The 26,673-nt window shown below is 48.0% G+C and overlaps 1 protein-coding gene across 4 annotated transcripts in view; it reads left to right on the plus strand.

Moving 5' to 3' along the window:
* Positions 1-26,673, plus strand: part of LDLRAD3 (low density lipoprotein receptor class A domain containing 3) — a gene marked incomplete at both ends in the record, with an annotated part of 208,416 nt that overhangs the window by 611 nt on the left and 181,132 nt on the right. The gene's annotated exons all lie outside the window — the stretch shown is intronic.

The raw sequence follows: 26,673 nt of genomic DNA on the forward strand, positions 1-26,673 counted from the left end.
GTCCTGGGAACAGGTCATTTGTTGGCCATCGGACCATCCCTTCTCGCCCCTCAGTGGGCGCCCTGACTGGCGAGGTGCCCCGGGAGGGGACTTGGGGTTCACCTGGCATCGCGGTAGCGAGCGCATCCTGAGGTCCCGGGAGCAGCCAGCCTCTTTCCCTCCCAGACAGCCTGCTGTTCCCAGGAACTTTTCTGCTGATGTGGGCACGCTCCGAATTCCAGCCCGGGAGCCCTTCCCCTTCTGTCCCTGCCCGCCGGCCACAGCTGTCAGCAGCCCCTCCTGGACCCGCCCGCGTTGGCCCCTGATGTTCATTCCTGGGCAGCTGATGCCCAGGAAGCGGGTGACAGGGCCCAGGGAACTTTCTGCAGCAGAAGCTTGCTTGCCTGACGTCTGTGCCATCCACATACCCCATGTATGCCTGATTTTCCAAAATGTTTCCAGCTACTTGCTGTGGAGGTGGCTTTGGCGGTGTGTTTGTGGGGGAAGTTGAGGTTCATTTCATTCTGACCCCTCCCCTCCCAAGGGGTGCGCTAAGAGAAATCTCCCTTCCGTCAAAGTCTCAGGTCCTGGCCACTGGGCAGCCCACAGCCCTACCTGTGACATCATCCCCAGCCCTGGGCGACTCTGTTTAGATAGCTATGAATTGGTTGTGGCTCCCAGTGAGGGCGGAATGCTGGTGGCTGCTGTGGGTTTTTCACCAGGTCTGGGGTTTCCCCTGAACAGTATATTATAGGGTCACCCCAGGGGGAGAGCTCCAGGAGGCCAGTGGCTTCCCCTGGTTGGTGCGAATGATTATTTGGAACAGTTAGAACAGGCGGGTTTCCTAGACATCTCAGAAGTGAGGATCTGCCCACATTCCACTCTCAGTCTGTGTAGCCATGGTGTGTGTCCCATGATAGCACCCGAGTAGGGCAGCCTGGAGCCGGCTCCTCTGTGTGTGCGTGTGTCTCCTCAGTGAGCTGCTTGTGGCTCAGTGGAAACTATGTTTTGCATCTCCCAGTTGTCCTGGTTGCTTAGGTTGAGTCTCCACGTCTGTAAAAATAGCTATAAAGTTAATTTTGTCCTTCTCTGGTCAGTGCTGGTCATTTAACATGTGTGTGCGTATAAAATAGGACTACAATAAAGAAAATAGTTGGAGTGGGGTGGGGCCACAGAACGGCTTCACTGTCCCAGGTGGCGGTTTTCCATTATCAGTGGCAGTGGAGTCCGTGTGGCTTTCAATCGCCTTTGCACTTGCTATTGAGAAACCTCTAGGCAAGTCGGGGTGTGAGCGCGTTTCATGTCGCATTAAGCATCTCTTCTTATCCAAGATTCCTCCTTGACCTGAAGTGTTACCAGAAACAAGGCTGGTCCTTTTTCCTGATGCCCGCCTGGCGTCCCTGATTCCCAGCCCGGAGAGAGGCCTGTGTAGTTCAGTTTGGGGTCCGGAGCAGGACCGGAGACACGACGCTTCCATCCCGAATCCTACACCTGGACCCTCCACTGGGAAGTCGAGGAGACGAGAGAGATTGTATAAACCAGTCCTCTTTGATTGTCTGTGAAGAAAGCTGGGGTCAAAGTTGAGCCCCGTCTTTGTGGGGCTCAAAGGCCACTGAACATTCCAAGAGCAGTTTGGAGGCCTTCGTTATTCGGGAACCTTCTCAGACACCTTCGTGGGTTTCTTCTTCCTCTGTTGGTATTGCCTGTGTTAGGGAAGTGAAGCACTGATGTTTGACTGTTATTATTTTTTAATGTATCCTGTGAGAGAGCCGCAGCCCACCCGATGGCCAGGTTTCCTCCCTGCGGTGGGCGTGGTGGGTTTAAGTGCACTGATGGTGGGCATGTCTAATGACGGTCAGGGCCAGTCTTCTCACCTCCTCCCAGGCTGCCCTTTGACTAGATTCCCTGGCATCCTCTTTCTGTCTGTGAAAGGCTTACAATTCCATGTGTGCAGCCAGGAGCATGGGGATGGATTGACCTTTTCTCCTGGAAGGATCTGCTTCATGGTGCCCGCGGGTGGATTTTATTATTATTTTTTTACTGGCTGAGCCGCTTGGTGCAGCCCAGCCCAGGTAGATGAGACTGTGCACCCAAGGACAAATAAACACACCTTGTTGCTTTTCATCTTCAAAGAGCTGAGCTGCAGGCTCCCCCCTGGGGTGTGAGGTGTTTTTTCCTGCCAGCCCACTTAGGCCATTTGCCCTGGGATTCGTGGGGCAGGGACAGGGATGTGAGTGGGAGAGGGCAGGAGGGTAAATTCTGGGCCTCCTGGACTGATTTGAACTTTTTTTTTTTTTTTTTGCCAAAGTCACCAGAGTAACTTGAAATTGGGCTTGCATCATCACTTTTGTAAAAACAGTTTAGAGAGTTTGGGATTAGGAAAGTTAATAATCAAATCATATACCGTATTAAAGACATGGCCTTTATCACCATGCCTGTTTGCATGATGTGGGGGGTTGGGAGGGGGCGGCGGGGGAGGAGGAAAGGGAACCGGTATTTGTGGAACATCTTTGCGCGAGCTGATTTGCGCGCCACTTTAAACGCATGATCCTGCTGATTTTTCCCAGCGATACGGTGTGGCAGGAAGTGATTTTATGGTTCGTGAGAGATCACCCATACCCAGGTGCCACAGGGAGGACTGAAGCTCGCAGTCCAGCTCGAGCTTCTCTTGGCTCCCGCCCGGGTATTCCCCCTGTTTCCAGGCTGTTTCCAAGCCCTCCGTGCCTTTCCTCGCACCTGCTTTTGTGAATCAGCAGTCCGTGAGGCTGCTTCCAGACACCCCTTCCCAAAGCTGCTCCCTTACGGCCACTGCTCTGCACAGACTCGGCAGTCGGTGTTTTTGGTTAATGTGTAAAATGAATCTCAGTCCTTGAGGGAAGCCGGACCTTTTCACATCACACTGGTCTTCCTGCTGTGTGCCTGGTGGGGAGCCACGCGTGGCGGGAGGATGCCACTGGCCACCACCACCGGGACTTTCCTTGTCCCACACTATAGTGACAGGGGGCTCGCTGTCACTCAGTAAGCTCTATCTTTATATTTACCCTTTTCCTTATATGTTTATCGCATTTTCCAGTTAACAAATGAAAGATGACTATGTGCCATGGATGCGACTTGGAGTAATGAACTGTTCCAGGCTGTGAGGTAGACCCAGCGACAAATCTGGTTTTGGTGGTGGGGTTTTCTTGTTCGTTCTCTTTCCATCTTTCATTCCCTTTGGAATATCTTGGAAGTGCTTGGGCCATTTTAACGGTGCAGTTTTTTTCTTTTTTCTTTTTTTTTCTTTTTTTTCACCAGTGTCTGCACCTGACAACTGGGGAGATATTTAAGATGGCTCTTCCTGTGTGTGTGCGTGTGGTGTGTGTGTGTGCATGCTTGCATCCACGTGTGGCGTGCGTGCGTGTGTGTGTGTGTGTGTGTGTGTGTGTAAGTGCCCCTTTCAGTGTAATTGTTGTAAATGCGTGTAGTCTCTTGGGTGTCAAAGTGCGCCCTTGATCGTGTTTGCTGGGAGAGCACTGGGCACGCTGCAGGTGCTGCATTTGCTCCTCACGTCGTTTGCCTGATGGTGAGGGTTGCTGACCAGAGTGGGTGGAGTTTCGTGGCAGGGTAGCGGCTCCGTCCATTGGATGGCACACACTCACTTCAGCAGGGTTGTTGGTTTCTGGAGATGGTTGCGCGGAAGGTGTTAGTCTAGTGCAGGGCTTTTTTTAGTCTCGGCGCTGTTGACCTTGTGGTCTGCATAGTTCTTTGTCGGGGATGGGTGCACTGCCATTGTAGCATATTGAGCAGCATCACTGGTTCTAGGTGCCCAGTACTAGTCTCCTGCCGCCCAACAGTTGTGACAGCCATAAGTGTCATTATCAAGTGCCTTCTGGGGACAAAATCAGCCCGGGCCCAGTGCGAGCAGACCCCCTCGCCGGATGTCTTGAGCGTTATCACTGCTCATCCTAAACAAGTGTTCTGGATGCAGCGGGTCAGGATGTCCTCCTGCTCCCCAGGGGCCTTTCAGTCATCAGGTGTTTGCAGCCCCACAAGTTCATTGTGAAGGTACATTCTTAGCTAGAAGTTGCTCAACACCGACCCTTTCCCTCTTGCTTCCCCCTGGGTCATAGTGCAAACTTCTGGAGTTTTAGATTGTAGATTTATTTGGTTTTCTTGGGAGAGACATGCTGAGAAAGTAGATAAAAGGCAGGTGGCAGCTCACACCAAAAGCCACCTGTTTCCCTGAACGTCAAACTGGGGAGGTTCACCGGTGCTGGGAGGGAAAGAGAAGCTGCCTGAAAGCTTGCCTTGGGAGTCCTGTGCTGAAATCTTAACCCTGGAAGTCCCCCTTCCTCCACTCCACAGAGCCCTTATTGTTCTTCCCAGCGCCCCTTCCCTCCCAGAAGTCCGTTTCCCTCCCTATCAAAGGGCTTTACAACTTGAGTCAGTTCTGCAGGTGGCGGAGGAATCATCTCTACTAACAGTAAGCAGGTTTTTGAGAAACTTACATCTTACACTTTTTTCTCAAGTTTTTATTTTTAACTTAAATTCTTTATTGTTTAAAGTATTACATATGTCTCCTTTTTCTCTGTTTTTTTTTAAGTAATGAAGAGTACACACACACACACACACACACACACACACACACACTCTAGAAGGCCCGATGCGTGCAAGAGACTTGGCCCTCACAGCCGCGGCCCTCACAGTCCCGGCTTCATCCGGAAGGACGTCTGGAAGGTCTTTGGCTGTCCGGTCTAATTAGCATACTACACTCTTATTATTATAGATAAACTTATTTTGATTGTTGACAGTATTACAGATGTCTCTCTGCATCCCTCTATAACACTTGGATTCCTTAAGACACCTTGCCTTCCAGCTCTTGCTTTCTCTTGTTCAGTGTCCAGCCTTCCTTGAATATTTGACATTCTCCTCTCTACAGAGTAGCAGCCTACCGTGTCTGCTGCTGCTGTCCTCTTTTGTGCATGAATTTTCAGGAAGGAAGGAGGCACCAAGAAGAGAAGAGGGCTGCTGGGCTTGCAGGGGAGACGTGCCCATTGACATATGTCTCAGGTTGTATCCTCTTGCAAAGCCATCTCCAGCTTCCCAAGCGTGAGAATATTATTCCCCGTTTTGACTTTGGGTAACCAGGCCATTCTTCTTAAAGCTTTATTTGGCTGTTGATTAGTGTGGTACCTACTCTGCCACTGCGCTGTGCTCTTCAGGATGGAAAACTGTGTAAAACTGGTTCTTTTCTCTTGAAGAATCAGAGGATCCAGTGGTGGAAATGGGGTTGTTTACCCTCTTTCTTTATCTGGGAAGAGCAGAGGCACTTTTCCGCAAGTGGGCATTCCTACATGTGAGACCTACTGTGGGAACAGAGCTGCATGGACACCCCAGGCTTGGGCAAACATGGGTGCCCTGTCTTGGGGATATTTCCTAACGGGTCATTCTTGAACAGGTTTTTTCAGAGGTGTTGACATACGTCCTAGCTTGCTTCTTTAGTTTTTCAGATAAAATGTCGGGGTGTGTATATTGGGGCTCTAAAACTCTAGGAGCTACTCTTTGTGGGTGTCTAAGAGTTGAATAAGACATTTCTTCGGTGGCTTGTGGGCATCAGCCTTCTTTATTTTATGGTCATTCTGTCTATATCTATCTACCTGTCCACCCATCCATCCACACACCCACCCACCCATTCATTCATCCATCCACTTATCTACCTATCTCTCCTCTTTTAGTTCCAAATCCTACTAGATTGTAGGATTGAGGGCTGGGATCATAGGTTAAACGTTTATGTCACATTTCTTATTTCTTTTGGATCGTTAAGCACAGTCATACCTACTGGCAGGGTGCCAAAACTGCATGTACAATTGTGTTGTAATCTTGAAGTGAAAATATTACAAAAATCGAATACATGATTATTCTGAAATTTTCAAACAAAATAGAAATAATTACAATTAAACATTAAAATCTTTCTTCAGCCTCCATTTACATTTCTCTCCCCCTTTCTAAATTACTATTAGCTATCTGAATATATCAGTTTAGCCCTAAGATGGAGTTACACACACATTCGTACGTGCACACACACATCTAGTTTAATGAGCTCATAACTTTTTACTTACGTGCAGTGTTTTGTCAATTCTGCTTTGAGCTTCATGAATTGGTCACAGCTGCCTTCCCTTTGCTTTAGACCAGTGGTTCTCAACCTTGGCTGCACATTAGAATCACCTGGGAATCTTTTTAAAAATCCTGATTTCTGGGCCCCATCCTCCGGAAATTCTGTTTCTTTGTGATGGGGTGGGGCCACAACATTAGTAACAAAGAAACAGAATTTCCGGAGGATGGGGCCCAGAAATCAGGATTTTAAAAAGATTCCCAGGTGATTCTAATGTGCAGCCGAGGTTGAGAACCACTGCTTTAGACAATTCGGTTCCTCCAAAGCTTGAGGCAGATTCACTCACCGTCACTGAATGGCACTCCGCTTACACCTCTATTTCAGAAGCAAAATGCCATGTAGTTTCAGCTCTTCGTGGGTATCTTCCTCCGTAAGTTCTTTAAAGTGCTTAGCTCTTGCTTTACAAGAAAACACGGAATTGCAGTCATGCTTCCAATGACGGGTATGTTTGCCTCACTGTTAACCAAATTTATGCTCTGCTTCCTTGCTTTCTTGCGTACCCAGTGACTTTTCATTTCAATGCCAGATTGTAGTGTAATCTTTCAAAAGACGCTCTAAACAGGTAAATCCAACCTCTGCAGTACCGGCACTGCACAGAACTGGCTGGCAGCGATGCTCTATGAATGGGTGGGACCAAGTTCACCAGTCACTGCCAGGACCAAAAAATCACAGCTCCCGTTTACGTGCTGTCATGAGATGCTGTTGGCTGTCGGGCAGATCTTGATTTCAGGGGTGTTATAATCCCAGAGGTATGTGTCTTCTTCCTTTCTTGCAGTGCTTCTGAATCTTCCCGTTCTTTTAAAAAACAGCTTTAAGAACATCTTCCAGGATGTGTATATACTCTGTTTACTGCTTCCACTGCTGATCAATCTTGCTTCTTTTTTCACAGCAGTTGATTCGGGTAGGGAGTAAGCTTTGCCTTTTGACAGATGAAAGTTGAGTTTTTCCAAGCCCTCAGCCCGTATGAGGTGGTTTCATAATTGACATGCAGGTCTGCACAGCTTCCGTCTGTGCTCCTAACCCCTGGCTCTCCTGCTTTGGAATAGAAGAGACACTCGAACCCATGCTTGTTGGGAGAAGAAGTGCGCTCTGTAGCTTGGGCTAGAGAATTCCATCCGTGGGCAGTGTTGTCAGTATGGGCTCCATGCCTTCTGCTGTTGGGCAGGGTGATCTGTTAGAGAGCCGTTGGCGTGGGAGGCACCCTAAATGGATCTTATTCAAGTGGGGTCTTGGGCAGATTGGAACAGATGTTCTTCCATCCCCTCCTCCTTCCCCTCCCCCGTCTCCCAGGGAGAACTTGTCATGATAGGCATTTAAATTGGCCTTTGCAGAAGAAGCTTGATTTATTAAAAGAAACAACAATAACAACAAACAAACAAATTATTTCAGCACCATGAGACTTGCCTTTGAACGTACTAATGATGGCGAGTGTTTGTCCCTTTGATGGGAATATTTTTGGTCCTTCCCTCAAATAGTGCTGGGTGCCAAATGGAAGGGCCCGCTGTGTAAACAGTCTGGAAGTAGATTTTTAAGACAAAAATAATGCTGATTATAATGCCTCAGATAAAAAGAAAAATGGAAGGTTTTTCTTCCTTTCTGATCCTGAGCTTAAGCTTGCAGGGTTCATATCTGAGAGAACTTTTTCTGAACTTAACTGTGGAAGGTGACCTGTTCATGCCCTGCTCCAGAAAGATGCTGGAGATAACGTGTTTCATCCTGTTACCTCGAACCCAGGGGCTGTGTGGGCAGTATGTCGTGCCTGTCGAGAAAGGAAGGCCGCAGGTTAAAAAAAAAAAAGGCCAACCTGCATGAGCCTCTGATTCCAAAGTCTCACTCCCAGTTCTCCCCGCAAAACCGGTCTCTCCTTTAGTGAGTCTTTGTGATACCAGGAGACCGTGAATTGGGTGAATGCACTGGTACCCATTATCCATCTGTGATTTTGACAGACAAACAGTGCAGTGTGAAGCGAGGCTTGTCTCTGGTCTGGCAGAGAGGCCACGGAGAGGGAGGGCAGCCATCAGCTTACTCTGGAACAGGCCGACGGCAACTGGAGGGACGGGGGATTGATGAATAACTCGATTTAGAAGACTTGCAAACCCAAGGTGCCAAGTGTTCCACGTGGGGCGTTGGTGTGTCTGTTGGCATAGAGAAACGAAAGCATAAAGGGTGTTTAATTTTACGGCGCTAAAAATCCCTTTCTGTTATTGTAAGGCCCGGGGAGGTTGGCTTTGGGGATATCAGCAGCGTGTCGTCTTTGATGGCATTACTGGAACATTTCCCTCCAGCTTTAGCCTTGAATCAGAGCAGTGTTCCCCAGGCGTCATTAAACTAATTGGACATGGCTGAAAAGTGAGCCCTCGTCACATTTGTAGCTCCAGTCAGTTGAAAGAAAGCCTCTCAATTGGTTTGGAAAGTTCTAAATTTATCTTTTTTTAAATTATAAAAATAAAATGACGGAGTTTGGGGGTGATAGGAGAGTGATTAGCAAGCAACATACGGTGTTTCGTCAGAAAAAAATTTCACCAGGAAAAATTTGAAGCCATAAAAAATTGTTACTGCTGAGAGAAACCAGAACAGAAATGAACAAGGGGGTACAAAAACAGATTTTATAAAAACAGCGGCCTGAGTTTGATTAAAAAGTATGATAGCGGCAACTGGGCCCAGCTGACAGGGGCCTGGAGAGGCAGGACTGGAAAGAGTGGATGCTAATTACTGTTGAAGAGAGAGCATTGGAGAGAGTGACTTGCATCAGGCTTAGTCTGCATTAAGGAAAGGTAGAACTCACCTTGAAATGTTACAGAGAAACTTGCGACATTGGCAGAATCTATGAAGGTCAACAGTGATGCAGAAGGATGAAGATTTAGCATGCCCGAAATTTGTGTTGCCTAGTAGATGGCAATGACAACAAAGGAAAAGCTAACAGATGTCAAAAATGTAATAAGGATGTTCAGTTTTTGAATCACAAACATACCAGAGGAATTGGAGATGTACAGAAATTGGAATACATATTCAGGGGAAAGAATACTATACAGCATTGAGGGGGCAATACGGGTATTTTTTAAAAATATACTTTTATTGATTTCAGAGAGGAAGGGAAAGGGAGAAAGAGATAGAAACATCAATGATGAGAGAGAATCATTGATCTGATGAGAGCGAATCATTGATGGGCTGCCTCTTGCACGCCCCACACTGGGGATCTAGCCCACAACCCAGGCATATGCCCTGACCGGAAATCGAACATGACCTCCTGGTTCATAGGTCAGTGCTCAACCACTGAGCTACACTGGCCAGCCCTATAGGGCTACTTTTGAAAGGACTCATAAAATGTGGCTCGGCCACACCACCAGAAGAATGAACTCCTCCTTTCTTGTGATTGACGTTCCAGGAGGCAGGATGGGATCTGTCACGCTTTGATGTGCCTGTTTGCTGTTTGACCCCAACACCCAAGTGTCAGAGTGTGAGTCACACAGTGAGGTTTCCTGTAAGTTCCCTCGAAGGAATGGAGCTGGACGACAGTTATGTGACCGTGACTGAAGAAGGGAAGGACTTGAGGGAAGAATTGAAATGGACCTGGCAAGTCACCTTTGTCCTTTGGTGGCACATTATTTATCCTTTAGATTTTGGAACAGTCTGATTCATCTCACAGCAAAGAGATAACTTTGGCTTTAAAAAGGCAAAGAGAATGAGGCCTTTGAGAAGGAAATGGATTATAGCAATTTAAAAATCAGATGATAAGTTAAGACTAGCATGTGGCACATATAAAACATTTCTGACAGGTTAATGGAAACTGCTATGCATCTTAATTCCATTTGAAGGGAGTTTATGTAGTTTACTTAATGAATAGGAGATGTTACCAAGAGGAAAAAGCGAAAACAGTTCTGTTTTATAAAGTATCGGTGTTAAAAACATTAAGTAGAGGAAACTTAAGATTATCTTCTGGTCTAATTTAAAAGGCGATAAAAATTTGCTACCGAAGTCACACAAATGATTCAAGGAAGGAAGTACATTAATAAATGTAATCTTAGAGGGAAATGGAAGGTGATATAAGTACATCAATTATAGACTAAATGTTCAAATGTCACTCTCATTGGGAAAGAAAAAAAATTACCCAGCTATTCATTATAGGAGACACAGTAAAAACCAAGAGATATAAACAAAATGAAAAGTTAGGGAAATAAAATCCATTATGCAGGGCCTACTTTTAAGGTATCAGATAAGTAATTTCATGGCATTAAGCATTAAGATAGATAAACAGGATTACGGCAAGTGGCAAAGGTTCATTAAACAACGAATATCCGATAATCCCACATAAAAAGACTTGAAGAATTAGGAACATAATTAAAGGGTGTTGAAGGTTCTTTGAGTATAAAATTAGCTAGAGCTTGCCAAATTTTGGAAGGTTAAAACATAGCGTGAATCCATAACTTTAATGTCTCAGAGGAGAAGTATGGGAATGGGAAAATGCCAGGTCTCAAGTGTGCTGGTGACTTGGTGGCAGTGCCTGCAGTTGGGAGTGGTGGGTGGGACTGACTGGTTCCTTGGGACAGCCCTGGGGGCCCATCCTCCCGGAATCCACTCTCTGGATTTGTGGAGATGTTTGCTAAAGGAAGCTCTGAGGATAAAATGCTCCCTGCTAACGAGATGAGAGGGTTGATTAAGCTTTGAGTTGGGCTTAGTGAGTCTGACACCCTTGGCTGGCCAGGGGCATGTAGGCAGTGGGAATTTGCAAGAGTAGTTTAGTAGTTTAGGGTCTGCCATATGGAGAGGAACGAAGGCTTACAGACGTTATTGAGAAGAAAAGTACATTTTTGCTTCTATATATGAGTATGCATTCATTTAAATTCTTAGAAAAAGCTGTATTTTCTCCTTGAAGATTACAGTATAGAGATCGTGTAGAGCTTTGCCACTCAAGTGTGGTCTCCAGGCCAACCGCATCAGCATCACCTAAATTGGAATCTGTATTATAACAAGATCTTCAGGAAATTCGTGTATAAATTACAGTTTGGGGAGCCCTGATGTCGGTGGCTAAGAATATAGGCTTTCCAGTGAGTCAGGCTGGGTTCAAATCCCCCTCACGGCTTTGACTTTGGCCTTATTTCTTAAACGTTTTCAGCGTTCTGAGTCTTCATCTGTAGATAGGGATAATAATGGTCCTTGTCATGTGGAAATATTTAAAGTGAGATAATGCATGTAAACCATCTAGCCTTTATAACTGTCCATGAAATGTTAGTTCTCTTAATAGTTACTTAGATTTATCATAAAAATTTGGGCAGATATATAGAAAAAAAAACAAGTTACAGTTCTACAACCTAAAGACTGTTAACACATAGGCTTATTTGCTTTTATTTTATATGGTTTTGATCATGCTGGGAATATCATTTCATATCCTGCCCTTCTCACTTGTGAGTACAGCATAAGCATTTTTCCTTGTTAAACTAACCTGGGAGAACAGATGGTTTAACACCACAGAATGGCTCGGTGAAGGCTTTAGTGTTGGCTATAAAAACCGTCTCACACAACCGAGCCAGTGGTGTGCTCTCTCTCCGCTTGTTTTTCTAGTCTGTACATAGGGGATGATATCACCTGCCCCATCTAATGTTACCTGGTAGTTGTGAGGCTCCACTGAGGATCGTGTATGTGAAAACAGCTAGTAACAGGCGAAATGCTGTGCACATGTGTGTTGTTGCAAGTGGGTGGTCTTAATGTGCAGGAAAAGCCTGGAAACGTCATTGCCCATGGGCCCCACAGTTCCTCTCCCAGGACTTTATTCTAATGAAGTAGTCTGGCATGTGTACAGACGTTCAGCCAGGGGGTGTGTGTGGCAGCTAACGAAAGTGGTCATAGAAAGGGCGGCTCATCAGTGTGCTCAAATACTAGGCAGAGGGTAAGAAGGATGCTGTCTAGAGACCCGTCTTCTCCAGTAAGGTACCCATTAACCACAGGCTACTTAAATGAGTTAAGATGGGAGAAAATCGGAAGTTCAGTTCTTCATTCACACCAGGCGGAGTTCAGGGGCTCTATAGCCCCATGTTGGTCGTGGCCACCTTACTGCACAGCCTGGATGTATACAGCTTGTCCATCATCTCAGAGTGTTCTGTTGGATAGCACTGCTTTAGAAAAATAATTCTTACTCGGAAAGACAATTCTTATGAAAAAGGATGACTCACATTTGTAGTGTGTGTGTGTGTGTGTGTGTGTGTGTGTGTGTGTGTGTGTGTTAAATTGAGCCTTGCTCTTTGGGGCGGAACATGGCATTTCTTCCTTTTTCTAAATTCCGTCAACTCTGGCCCTGACGACCCTCCCACTCAAAAAGCTAGAGATTTGGTAAAAGGCAACTCTTGACTTTCCTTCCTCCCGAAGGTTCTCTCAGGACCCCTGGGGGCCTGACCACATTGGTGTTACTGTTGCTTTTTGTTCCAAAGCCCTTTGCCTAGTGTTGCATCTTCTTGTCAGCCAAACATTTCAGCCCACCTCTTCCCATAAGTCCCCCTCCCCCATTTTACAGCAATCATTTCCAAGGGTTGGGGGAGAGGGAACCACCGTACCCCAACCCCATTCAGATTGGTGGGGGTAGTGCCACCTATGGGGGAAAAGGCTGAAACATACCACATTAGAAGGTAGCAGCAGCCATGAAACGGATTCCCTCGGAAATGTGTGCTCTGCTTCGGTCCAGTTTGCAGACTGCAGTGGACACTTCCTAGGAGGGCTCTGCAGGGGTGGAACCCTCCCCGCCCCCCCATCCCCGCCCTCCCAGCAGCACCCAGGCCTCCTTGGGAACATTCTCCCTGCCTTTGGCTGGAGTCGGCTGACCCAGCCGGTGCTCAGACTAACTTGGAAGATGTCCTTGGTGCCCTAGTGCTCCCGTTTCTTTCTTTTTTTCCCCTCCCTGTTTCTTTTTGGATTTTTAGCACATGGTTCTGGCCAGCTTGACTGAAAAGGGACGGTATCTCCCAGCGCGTTCCTTTCCCCACAGCTCAATGCGGCCTTTATGTATGTCGTGTGTGTCTTTGTTTACTGTCTGGTCTTACTGTTGGTTTAGGCTATGCCTGTGTTTGTACAGCTTCTCAAAGACAGCTTCCTCTTCACCCTTCCACACCCTGCTAGTGAATCTCCTTGTCCAGAAAGCTGGCCTCCCATATGCAGCTGCCAACCACAAGACTAATCTCACGTCTTTTTTAAATTTTATTTAATGTATGTGTATGTTGCGGAATGATCACCAAGCAAGTTTAGGTAACATCCCTCACCTCACGTAGTGACAAAGGTTTTTCCTTGCGGTGAGAACTTTAAGACGTACTCTCTTAACAACTTCCAGTGTACACTACAGGGTTGTTAACTATAGTTAATAAGCTGTGCATTGCATTCTAGAACCTCTAACTAGAAGTTTGTACCTCCAGACCACGGTCACCCATTTCTCCACCCCGCCCCCACTGGCAACAACCAGTCTGTTCTCTGTTTCTATGAGTTCCTGTTTTTAAGATTCCACATATATGTGAAATCTTGCAGTGTTTGTCTCTCTCTGTCTGATTTCTTTCGCTTAACATGATGCCCTCAAGGTCACAAATGGCAGGATTTCCTTCCTTTTTATGGCAGAATAATATTCTATCATCTCACTTCCTAACAGCTGCCTCCACTTTGAACTTGTTCATGTTGGACTGAACACATGGTGTTCAGATTTTTTTATGTTCGTTCCCTGTATTTAAGTGGCTATGAAACCCAGATGGCTAGAAGAGTAACCTGGGTGTTTCGAATATGTACTTCTTCATTACCTTAAATTCTGAAATCTCTCGAACATCATAAAAGAACTAAGAATAATATGACAAACACTAGTGTACCTATCACACTCACCTATCAGATGTTTAACATTTGCCATTTTAATCCAGATCTTTTTTTCAAAGAATAACATATGACAGGTTGCTGTCAAAGACTTTCTCTCATTACTTTTTCTCTTCTGCCCAGAGGTGTGAACTCTTCCTAAGTAGGCGTATATCCTTCCTGTCCATATTTTAATCCTTTATACCACATTTGTGTGCATCTGTATCCAATACATAGTACTTGAAAGTGTACATAAACGCTGCCATACTGTGTATACGTTTGCAACGTATTTTTTCATTTATTCTTATAATTTTGAGCTCCCTCTGTGTTTCCACATGTAAATGTATTTTTTTTAAAAAACTGCTGCAGGCTCTTCCATTGTGTGAATGTACATGCGACAGTTTTTTCATTTATCTCTTAACCTGACATTTAGGCTGTTGCCGTGACCAGGCACACTCCAGTGAAAGTCCTCACACACAAGAGCAGGGCTTTCTAAAACAGTCTTGAAGAAGAAGTACAGGTCAAAGGGTTTGCACACTTCCAACCTGACCAGATGTTGCCATCTTAGCCTCGGAAACGGTCCCACCCATTGGTACTCCCACTAGTGGTTTATGAGGGTGCCCGTTTCCCCACATTTCTGATGTTTGGAATAACGAGCTCTTAATTAGCTTCCCAAAGGGCACAAAGGGGTAACTTGTTGTGGTTTTACTGTCCTTTCCCCTGTTTACCAGTGAGGGGAATGTGGTGGGCTCTGGCCAGGCCTCCCCCTACGCCCGCCCCCCCTCCAGGTGCCCCGGTGGGATATACACGGAGAGCCCTGAGGCCATTGGCACAGGTGCAGGTGCCAGGTGGCTGTTCCTGTGTTGATGTGGAAGGACTTCCAGGTCGGGGACTGCGGGCCTTAGGGCCAGGCGCTGAGGTCTGATTCTGCGGAAAAGTAGAGCATTTGCTTTTTACATGACTTCTGGGTGTTCCTACGGCTCAGCATCTAGAAGGCAGTTCTGTGTTCCTCTGGGCTGGTGCGTGTTTTTCTCCGTGAGGGCTGCTGAGACCACTGAACTAAGGGTGCCCACTGTGAGGAAATCAGCAAAGCAGTGGGGACCCTACTTCTGATGGGGTGGGGATGGCTCAGAAGCCAGGCTCTAGAATCAAGGTCTGGCTCACATCCTGACTGTGAGCTCGGCCAGTTACAGGGCCTCTATGTGTCTCCGTGAGTTCCTTATCTGTGAAAGGGAGATAAGGATAATCAGTCTCGTTACATTCTTAGTGGGGAGTGGACAAGTTCATGCACGCAAGGAACTGGGCGGTGGACTTTGGGCTCCTTGCTCCATGGCCCATGCTTTGGTGGATGGAGTGGTGACGAGGACTGAAGATGCCAGGGAGAGCTTGGGTGTATGTGGTTGGCATTGGGAAGCCCTTGCTTTGATCAGAACTGCTTAGCAAGGATGGGTTGGCCCTTTGCATGGAGGCTGTCTTGTGTCTGAGTGTACCTGGGCCTGTCCTGGGCAGTACCATGCGGGCTGGAGGAAGGGGCCTGGGTTTGGAGACCTCTGAGTGAGCAGTGTCCCTTCAGTGGTAGAGCAGAGGTTGGGATGGTAAATTAGGGTTAAGAAGTCGAGCTGGGGAGGAAGTGGTGGCAGCCATGCATCGCTTATTCTCATAGCTGGTGATTCCCAGACTTGGATTGTATGGACCAGTAAAATCATGAAAAATATACCCAGAAAGGTTGGGATCCGGATGTAGGTAGGGTCACCTATTTTGATTTTATCAAATGAGAGTAATGAAAACATATCACTGTTTCTTATATCACCACCATATTCTAAAATAAATCATCTATAATAATAAAAACATAATATGCTAATTAGACCAGACGTCCTTCCGGGCGATCTTCTGGACGAAGCCGGGGCTGCAAGGGAAGCCTGGGTCCCGGCTGCCGGAGGGAAACCAGTGCTGGCAGCTGGGGAAGCAAGGCCTACTCCTGCATGAATTTCGTGCCTTGGGCCTCTAGTGTTGAATATAAACTGTAAGGGTGGCTTACCCTTACAACAAAGGATGGTCCTTTAAATCAAGTAAGTGGAGTTCTAAGAAGAGTTTGTAGCAATTGTTTCTTCAGTGTCTAATTCTGATGCTGACTGACGAATGAACGCTTTGCAGTAGACTGAGGTGTTCTTGCATTGCCCACCTGGGAACTACTGGATAGAGGCTGAACTGGCCCCCGACGTGAAAAGGGAGCCTTAGGGCAGAGTCTGGGGGTGGTGGGCAATGTAGGTACTCGGTCTTCAGGTAAGTGGGTATTTAGGGTTTTTGCAAAGGGTTTTCTAGGCCAGGGAGTCCTGACTGTGTGGAGAGGAGTTAGGAAGGGCACTTGTGAACATAGGAGCCGATGGGTGGGAAATGCACGAGAGAAGAGGGCAGGAAGAGACACGGATGGGGCAGACCTAACAGTTATTTTAGCACCCGCCAGGAGTGCCTTATGGGAGAGCTCACTTAATCCTCATAGGAAGTCTTTGCGGGACAAGCCCTGTTGTTCCCATTTTACAGATGAGGACACTGAGGCTGCAGGTATTTGATTCACCTGTGTCACCTCACAACCGAGTGGCAGAGCTGGGGTTCCGATGGAATGTGCCACCTTCTTTTATTTCTCCTCATGGGTCCCTGACTCTGGGATGGTGTGGCTGTTTGGAACCTTCTGGATGACTGACAGTCTATTTCGAATTACAGCAGTGATGTGTTGGGCCCTGTCTGCGTTCCCGGGGGACTGTGTCATTGGTTGCCCGTACTTGTGACTGTTTCAGTTGGTTGTATTCCTAAAGCACAGCCTCGCCATGTGGCAGCGGCCAGATGGGGCTGCGTTGACTTGTGGATTTCCTCCTTTCCGGCGTGTGCACCAATCCCTGGCTCAGCCTCACGAGCTTATACACGGGTCTGGGTCTCAGAATCCGTGTGCCTTCCACGAGGGTGGCCGCTGGGGCACTTGTACCTCCTCCTCCAGAAATCAGTAGCACAGGAAGAGGGAGGGAGGTCCCCCCTATTCCAGAGCAGCCAGGATTCGAACCCTGGCCCGTGCCTTCTCAGTCCACGGCCTTCTCACATCACCTCTTTGGGGGCTTCTCCCTCTCACTGGCACAAACCCCCCCCCCCCCCCAGAGGGCTTTCCAGAAAATCCACAACGGCATCTTTGAACAGTTGCCCAAGGCCGGTGTTCAGATTTTTCTCTTGTAATGGAAGCTCTGTCTGCCTAGTTGGTTAATGGGTCCCAGGTTCTCCTAGGGTCCCAGGTTCTCCTAGGCCACTTACTTCCTAATTTCCAGGCATTATTCATGGAGAAAATCCACCCTGTAGGAGCGTGGAAGTTAATGGGCTCAGTCAAAGTCAATCTCAAGCTGTGGGCCGAAGCTTTGATCGTCCTGATGGGCGGTTTGGTTCCACAGCGGGGTGGGGGTGGGGGTGGGGGAGTGGGGAAAAAGCTTGGCCCATGACTTATTCATCGCTTCCCTGGCTGCACCATCTCGTGTGCCTCTCCTGGGAAGGCCCAGTGTGCGGGCTGCTTGGGATCCAGCCTCAGCTCCGGATTTTATCTCTGCCTGCAGCCTGTGGGGCCCCCAGGGCTTTGTTTCTGGAACTTGTTGCTCAGCTGGAAGGCAGCCAGATGTTGGGGCCAGAGGTGCACACTTTGAGTATAGCCTTTTCTCCTTTTATTCATTATCATTTTTAAAATGCTCTTATTGATTTGGGAGGGAGGGAGGGCAGGAGGGAGGGAGACAGAGAGAGAGAGAGAGAGAGAGAGAGAGAGAGAGAGAGAAATGTCAATGATGAAAGAGAATCATCCATCATTGGCTGCCTCCTGCATGATGAGAGAGAGAGAGAAAGAGAGAGAGAGAGAGAGAGAGAGAGAGAGAGAGAGAGAGAGAGAGAGAGAAATATCAATGATGAGAGAGAATCATCATCGGCTGCCTCCTGCACGATCCCACTGGGAATTGAGGCACAACCTGGGCATGTGCCCTGAACTGGAATCGAACCGTGACCTCCTGGTTCATAGGTCAGCACTCAACCACTGAGCCACATTGGCTGGGCAACCCTTTCCTGCTTTTAGAGCAGAGCACGGGGCCCCTTCTTCTCAGACCAGCTCCTTCTAGGTTGTGGGGTGGTGTGTGGGGCCCATGTACCTGTGTGGCGTTTTCTCAGAGAGACCCACTGATGACATATTCACCCCAAGTGACTCGGTACCGAGCCCTGGTTTGTTTGTTTTGAAAGTCTTAACAAGACATCAGCCATTATGATGTCAACTTGTTAACTTTGGTTTCTGCGTTTATGAGGAGTGAGGCAGCCAGGCCTGGTCTGGGAAGCAGCCTGCTGGGTGGGGGAGAGCTGCTCCCTTGGGTGGCTGACAGTGAGGAGCTCTCCCGCCTGTTGAGCTCGAAATCGCTTTCATTCTCCCACCATCTTCCAGGTGTTGGATTGTGTCCCCCAAAAATATATGTTCGAGTCTTGGTACCAGTGTTTGTGAAGGTGACCTTACTTGGGAATGAGGTCTTTGCAAAGGTAATAGGTTAAAATGGAATCATACTGGATTAGGATGAGCCCGGATTCCAATGACTGCTGTCCTTGAGAGGACACACAGACACACACAGAGGAAGGTGGCCATGTGAGGACAGAGGCAGAAATCGGAATGACGTAGGTGCAAACCAAGGAACTCTAAGCATTGCCAGCAACCCCGGAAGCTAGAAGCCAGGCCAGGAGGCATTCTTCCCCAGAGCCTTCAGAGAGAGCACGCCCCGCCAACACCCTCATTTTGAACGTCTAGTCTCCAGAACTGTGAGAGCATAGCTTTCCATTGTTTTAAGCCACCCAGTTGATGGCAGTTTGTTACACACACCTGGGAGACAATACAGTAAGGGATTACCTAGAACAGTGGTTCTCAACCTTGGCTGCACATCAGAATCACCTGGGAGTCTTTTTAAAATTCTGTTTCTTTGTTATGGGGTGGGGTCACAACATTAGTAACAAAGAAACAATTTCCGGAGGATGAGCCCCAGAAGTCAGGATTTTAAAAAGATTCCCAGGTGATTCTAATGTGCAGCCAAGGTTGAGAACCACTGACCTAGAAGGACATTAACCCCATTTTGCTGATGAGCAAACCAAGGCTCAGAAGTGTTAGGCGTCCTGCCCCAGATCCTCCCGCTCCTATGTGGAGACAGACCAGTGAGGGGATTGCGTGCTGGTGCTGCCAAGTCCATGCTGTCACAGTGGGGACCTTTCCGATGCCGGTTATCTAGGGCACCTTCATGAGCAATTAGATCTCAGAGGCATGTTAACCAGTTGCAGGTCAGATGTGATTTAAATCCTGCATTCAGCCAGAGGTTTCCTTGTGTGTGACTCCGGGGGAGCACTTGCTTTTCCTGAGGTGACACAGGTATTTTCTGAACAGGGCATCTAGTTACCGGGTGTTGAAGGAGGCAGGTAGTCATGGACCAAGCCTCATTCTGCCGTGGTTAGCCAGCTTGCTCAGAGCCCGTCTGTAATTGGAAAAGGGAAGATAAATAATGAAAGGGTGCCATTTCTACCCAATTTCTCGAATCCTGTCTATTTCCAGCTGTGCTCTTATCTCCATGTGAACAGCCACCCTTTCCCTCCTCCTGTACTCAGCTGGAGGGGAGAGAAGCAGTCAGGGGTTATGTGTTGGAAAGATGTTATTTCAAGGCCATTGGGACCAGTGAAGGTTTCCATGGGGAGTTTCATTGTTATGGGCTGAATTGTGTCCCTTCAAATTCAAATGTTGAAGCTCTAACCCTCATACCTCAGAATAAGTATATATTAAAGAAGTTAGCCCTTCGTGAGGCAAGTTGCAGATGTTTTCTCGCTTTGGTTAGATTTGTGAATTCTTTCTTTCTAGATGAAAACAATTCTATATTTTCACATCACACTTAGGCCTTCCTCGCTCCACAATTACATATTAAAAACTTGTGTTTTAAGCCTTTCGAATTATTTTTTCATATTTAAATCTTTCCTCCATCTGGAATTTATTTCATGTCATATGAGTCAGGAATCCAACTTTTCCAGGTGGCTAATGTGTTCCAATCATTTATTGAATAATCCCTCCTGCCCACTGACTTGACCTGCGTTCGTTTTTTATTGCTGTGTAACAGTATTATCCCAAACTCAGTGAGTGTCTTAAAAACAGCACACACCTGTTATTTCACAGTGTCTGTGGGTCAGGAGTCTGGGCACAGCTTAGTCAGGTTCTCTAGGAGGCTCCCATCAAGGTGTATCGCTGGAGCTGCAGTCTCATCCGAGGCTGGATTGGGGAAGGATCCATTTTCAACCCACATGCTTGTTAGCAGCATCCGCTTCCTTGCAGGCAGTTGGCTGTAGGCCAGTCTCCGTTCCTTGTTTTGTGGTTCCCCAACATGGTCTTTCGCTTCATCAAGTCAGCAGGAGAAAGAGGGGCCCTACGATCTTTTATAACACAAATTGCATACGTTCCATCGCCTTTGCCTTATTCTGTTGATTAAAAGCAAGTCACAGGTCCTGTCCACATTCAAAGGGAGATGATTGGACAAGAGGGTGACACCAGGAAGGGAAGACCCTCAGGGGCCTTCTTAAGAATGCATCTGTCACCCTACCTTTGGGAGACTTTAAATTTCCATGTCTGTTTGAACCCATTTCTGTAACTCCACCAGATTTTAAGAGTGCGTAGTGGAAGAGAAGCCTGCCCAGAGATGGGGAGGAGACTCCATAGAGCTGTACTCATCTTTTCCGACTCTCTGGCCTTGAAACCTAGCCCCGGCCAGTTGTGGACTCCTTTTGTCTGAGACTCTTTGGCAGCTGGCTTCGTTCCATGGCTGAACTTGATACAAAGGCTGCCAGCTGCCGTCACGTCCACGCTTCATGTCTCCAGGCCCAGATAACCTAGCAACTGCGTGGGTGTAATGAAAGTTTGCAGCCTCACTGCCATGCACTTGGCCCTGGACTTGTGTGCTTTATTAGAGATTAGGCTCATCGTGATGAATATTACTTTCTGGTCACACCAGTGCCTCTATATGTAATCAAGTGTGTTGTTGCAACTTGAAAATATTATCCCAGTAGGACACAGTGATAGGATAAGCTGTGGGGTGTTGGGGATGCTGACGGATGGGTCCCAGACCTTGTCCCCTGTAGAACAGGAGTGGGCAGCACAGGCCTCTGGGAGAAGGGTGGGAATTCTGGCAGCTGGCTTCTCTCCACTTTTGTTTTCCCCATACTTCTTAAATCAGTTTTGTTATCGGTAGTTTGTGGTATATAAAAAAAAACACAACACAACCCCCTATTCCCTTTCCCAAAAGTCATTATGGATTGATTGGCCTGCTGGGAGTAAAGGATTTGAGCAGGAATTAAAAGATGATAGGTTAGAGGAAGTTAACCAAAAGCTCCGCAGTAATAAGCAGTATGTGAACTGGTGTGCTGTGGGGTCATCTCTGGCACTGGGCTTTGTAGGGTGAGAGATAGAGAATGATGCCAAGGTTTTGATGGTGGGGTGGAACCTCTGGGTGGGCTGGGGCAGAGAACTGGCCTGGAAGAGGAGGGAAGAGTTGGGGATTTTTGAAAGAGTAGAAGGATGTGAGACCAAAAAACAAACAAACAAAAAAGAATTTTAGTGTTGATTGGATGTGCTGATGGTGGTAGGGACTTCTCAGAACAAGTAAGTAAGGAATGGAGTGCCCAGGCTCAGGAGAATGGCCGTTTCGAAGAGGCCTTTCGAAGAGGCAGGGCTAGAGAATCAATTGATGCAGAGTGGGGGCCATTTTGACATCAGGTAGGAGGAGTTGGACTGGTGTGGAGTGGAGGAACTTACGTGTTCTGCTAGCTGCTTCATGGCCCAAGTGACTGCCCGACTATCAGCCATTTCCCATGAATCCCAGCCTGGGGGAAGGAGGAAGACAGCAGAATGAGCTCCCTTTTCCTAAGGATTGTTCCTGTGAGTCACACACAGAACGTCTTTTTTCCTTCCCTTGGCCAGAACTTAGTCGCATGGCCACATTCTGCTGCAAAGGAGACCGAGGAATGTGCTTTTGCCAGATCAGGAGCCCCCGACTCACTAGAAGAGGACGAAGCACAGAACAGGGGGGTGTATCGCAGGGTTAGTGATGAAAGGGAAGGACCAAATGCTAGAGTTTTACTTCTGAAAACTTCTTTTAGGACAAGAGAGGGTAGAGGGGTTGCTTGGATGTGCTCATGGTGGTAGATTGCTTCCCTGAATTAGTATGTGACAGAAAACGTGTCGCATCTTCCCAGACAGCTTTGAAAGAGGAAAACATGGTGCCCTGGTTGAGTCCAGGTAGGGAGAGACCTGATGAAGTGCCTTAAGGGGGCGAGGTTAGATGGTGGTGTCAGATCTGAACCCCCTGGCCACAGTGGGCACTCCAGGGGTGGAGGGTTAGTGCCTATTCAGCTTTGCGCACTTGAGACGTGCTCTGGGGTGAGGTCGTTTTATTGATCTAATGATGACTTGTAATTCTCCAGAGTGATGCAGGATAAGGCGGCCAGTTTAAAATAACTGGGAGCCCTCACATCTTGGGGGAGGAAGGGAAATAACCCTGAAGGATCTCCCCTATTGCATCAAAGGCGAAAATCCAAGCTGTAGCCCTCTGTGACCTAGATTCCTACTTTCTTAGGCCTCACTCCCCCTCAAGGTTTGCTTGCCTGCAGTCAGGGCTGCTCTAACCAATCCTTGTCCAGGCGATCCAGGGTGGTCCAGGGCGGTCCAGGGTGGTCTGGGTGGTTCAGGGCGATCCAGGGCGGTCCAGGCAGTCCAGGGTGGTCCAGGGCGGTCCGGGTGGTCTGGGTGGTCCAGGGTGGTCTAGGGCGGTCCAGGGCGGTCCAGGGTGGCCCAGGGCTGTTCAGGGCGGTCCAGGGTGGCCCAGGGCGGTCTAGGGTGGCCCAGGGCAATCCAGGGCTGTCCAGGGCAATCTAGGGCTGTCCAGGGCGGTCCAGGGTGGCCCAGGGCAATCCAGGGCTGTCCAGGGCGGTCCAGGGCTGTCCAGGGCAATCTAGGGCTGTCCATGGCAATCCAGGGCTGTCTAGAGCAATCTAGGGCTGTCCAGGGTGGCCCAGGGTGGTCCAGGGCTGTCCAGGGTGGCCTAGAGCGGTCCAGGGCTGTCCAGGGTGATCCAGGGCAATCCAGGGCTGTCCAGGGAAGTCCAGGGCAATCCAGGGCTGTCCAGGGTGGTCCAGGGCAATCCAGGGCTGTCCAGGGTGGTCCAGGGCAATCCAGGGCTGTCCAGGGTGATCCAGGGCAATCCAGGGCTGTCCAGGGTGGCCCAGGGCTGTCCAGGGTGGTCCAGGGTGGCCTAGAGCTGCCCAGGGTGGTCCAGGGCTGTCCAGGGTGATCCAGGGCAATCCAGGGCTGTCCAGGGCAGTCCAGGGCGGTCCAGGATGGTCCAGGGCAATCCAGAGCTGTCCAGGGCTGTCCAGTGTGGCCCAGCGCTCTCCAGGGCTGTCCAGGGTGGTCCAGGGCAGTCCAGGGCTGTCCTGGGCGGTTCAGGGCTGTCCAGGGTGGTCCAGGGCTGTCCAGGGCAATCTAGGGCTGTCCAGGGTGGCCCAGGGCAATCCAGGGCGGTCCAGGGTGGTCCAGGGCAATCTAGGGCTGCCCAGGGTGGCCCAGAGCTGTCCAGGGCAATCCAGGGCAGTCCAGCATAGCCAAACGCGGTCCAGGGTGGTCCAGGGCAGAGCGGGCCCATCCTTTCTGTCTGTAATGTGACATGTGCCCAGTACCGATGCATGTGAACTGTTTTCCTGCATCGGCTCTTAATGATGTCCTGAGCTCCTTGGTTTAACTGGGGCTGTTTGTCAGACATATTTGGGTCCCCAGCGCTGCTTTACTTGGTTCCTGAGGTTGGATCCAGCGCCATAGACGGGTGAAGGCCCCTCTGGGTGTCAGTCCTGAAAGGGTTTTCCCTGCTTTCTTAGCCGTAAGCTCTCACTTAAGCAGGAGGCACCTCTTCATGGAGAGCAGGTTACTGAGCTGGAAAAGCCAGTTAAAGGTAAATTGGTCACCAGCTGAGCCCAGTGAGTCAGCTCATTGAAACATTTTAATTTTAAACACTGGACTTGACTTTCAGAGCTCTCTAATGAATGCCTCGGGTTAGGGGAGGGAGAAGGAGTTCTTTTGGAGTAAATGGCGCTTAACCTTTGAGGGGTACAGCTATTGATTGCTTCCCTGAACTCGGGCTCATTTTGGGTTTTGTTGACAGTTGTCCCCGTTTCTCCTTATTAGTGGATACCAGCATCTCAAGTTTGGGAAGGACCCTTTAATGAGGCCATCTGCTCCCAGCCCCTTCTTGCATTTTCTCTTGCATTCGAGTTGTTTTTGTTTGCAGACATTGAAGGATGCCCCACTGTGGGTTAGTTTCATGACTGAGGTGAGGAAAGACCAGAAGAGGCCGGTCTGGTCTGTAGAAATCGGCCTGGTTGCTAAATCAGGGTAGGGTAGTGTGTGTGGGGCGGGGGGGGAAGGGGGGGGAGGAGACACCCAGAAGCAGGGTGATGTGGCTTCTGCTCTGCTTACTCTCCAGAGGAGCAGGGCTCAGGATCCAGATGGGATGGTGTGGTGTGAGAGTGTGGCCACTGGCCCGACCAGGCAGAAGGCTGTCCTGAAAAGGGATTGCAAGAAAATGCCCAGCTGCCCGTTCCTCATTCACTGCTTGGTCATCTTGGCTAGTTTGGGGCTCAACCGATTGATGACCTCTTTGACCTGAAGTTGCATTGTTTAGCCCTGAGGTGTGGATAGGCTGAAGGGTCCCAGGGTGCCCGCAAGGTTGCTGGGGAGTCTGATGGCGCTCTCTTCCTCAGGCAGCCGGGCTGGGCCCCAGGCAGTGGGCGGGCTCAGAGCTGGACCTCTTGGGTTAGTACAGCTTTATCTATCTTCAGTTGTTTGTCTTTTCTTTATTATAGCCACTTAAAAATTTGTAAATTGAGGTATAATTGACATATTAGTTTCAGGCGTACAATGTAATGATTTGATATTTGTATATCCTAAAAAAGGATCACAGTAAGTCTAGTTAACATCCATTACCACGCATAATTATAACTTTTCCTTTGTGATAAGAACTTTCAAGATTTGCTCTCTTAGCAACTGTCAGGTATGCAGTACAATATTATTAACTGTAGTCACCCTGCTGTGTGCGACATCCCCAGGACGTGTCTTACCATTTCGCCCACCCTGAACCCACCGTCTCTGACAACCAGTAACCTGTTCACTGTATCTGTGAGTTTGTTCTGTTCTGTTAGTTTATTTTGTTGTTTTTTTAGACTCAACATATAAGTGAAATCATACGATATTTGTCTTTCTCTAACTTATATCACTTAGCATGATGCCCTCATGGTCCATCATGTTGTCACAAGTGGCAGGACTTCCTTCTTTTTAAAGGCTGAATAATTTCCTCTCTCTCTCTCTCTCTCTCTCTCTCTCTCTCTCTCTCTCTCTCTCGTGTGTGTGTGTGTGTGTGTGTGTGTGTGTATGTATCTCACAGTTTCTCGATCCATTTATCTGTCAAGATGCTTCGGTTGCTTCCATGTCTCAGTTATTGTGAGTGATGCTGCAGTGAGCATGGGGATAAAGATATCTTTTCGAGAGTGTTGAGACTGTGAGTCTCAGGGCTTCTGGTCCCTTTATTTTAGGTTCTTGCTCTTCCTTTGCCTCCTTTGATGGCATTGGGACAAGCAAAGTTAAATTGAGGCAAGTTAGTGCAAGTTCTTCCCCATGCTTGGAAGAATGTGTCAGATACACTGACCTTGGAGAGAAGGCGGCAGCTGCTGTCCTATCTGAGACAAGGCCCTTGAGCCAGTGGCTGTTGCCTGGGAGGGACCTCCTGGTCTCTAGATTTTAGTCTGTCTGGTTCTCAACTATTTTGCAAAAAACCATCCTCTTCCTTTCTTATTCGCCAACTGTTGATCAGTGCAGAGCTTCATCGAGACTGTTAGAGAAATGTCTAAGCCGGCTTTCAATGTTCTTGTCTTTTAATATAATGAGGTGATGGAAATTTTTAAGAAATGGAGCCTCTTAATTGAGCCTTAATTTCCATTGAAGTAGTTTTGAAAGATTTATAACTGAGTTAAGTAGCTCTCTAATGATACCTTCAATTTGCATAATGCTGATTATCGAGGTGATTCAAAGTCATTTATAGCTATATATTCATTGCCAGGTGGCAGGTGTTACCCCATTTTATGGCTGGGGAAAGTGAGGCTTCGTATAAAGAAGTAAATGATCCGTAGAAAGCCAAATCACAGAGAGGAATTACCAAGGAATTCCCCTTTCCCCGTTGGCTCTTATCAGCGTGGGCATGATTCCATTTGGGAACCAATCTACTGGGGAGTCGTTAGTTGGTCCTTTTGGAAATGCCATTACTGCTTCTCTTCATACGTGGAGTGTTCCCCAAAATGTGTGCACATTTATTTTTTTATAGCTCAATGGATGTTTCTTTCTCTTCAGATTTAATCCACTGGAATTAATAATTATTCAAAGTGTGTGTAACGACACCCGGTATATATAATGGAAATTCTAATTCTGTCAGCTCCCCAACCGTGAAGGTTAATGAATGAATGTGAACTTAGTTAAACAGTTTGGGAGAATGACAGAATGAGAAATGTTATTTTATTAATGATAAACTTGGGTTCTGCTACTGGGCTTCATGAAGGCGCCTTCCAGTTTTCCAAATGTGGATGACAGGCGCTGACGAGTCGGTCTACTTGCTTTC

The sequence above is a fragment of the Myotis nattereri genome (assembly GCF_964212035.1).
Source record: "Myotis nattereri genome assembly, chromosome: 9".
In the NCBI taxonomy this organism is placed as follows: Eukaryota; Metazoa; Chordata; class Mammalia; order Chiroptera; family Vespertilionidae; genus Myotis; species Myotis nattereri.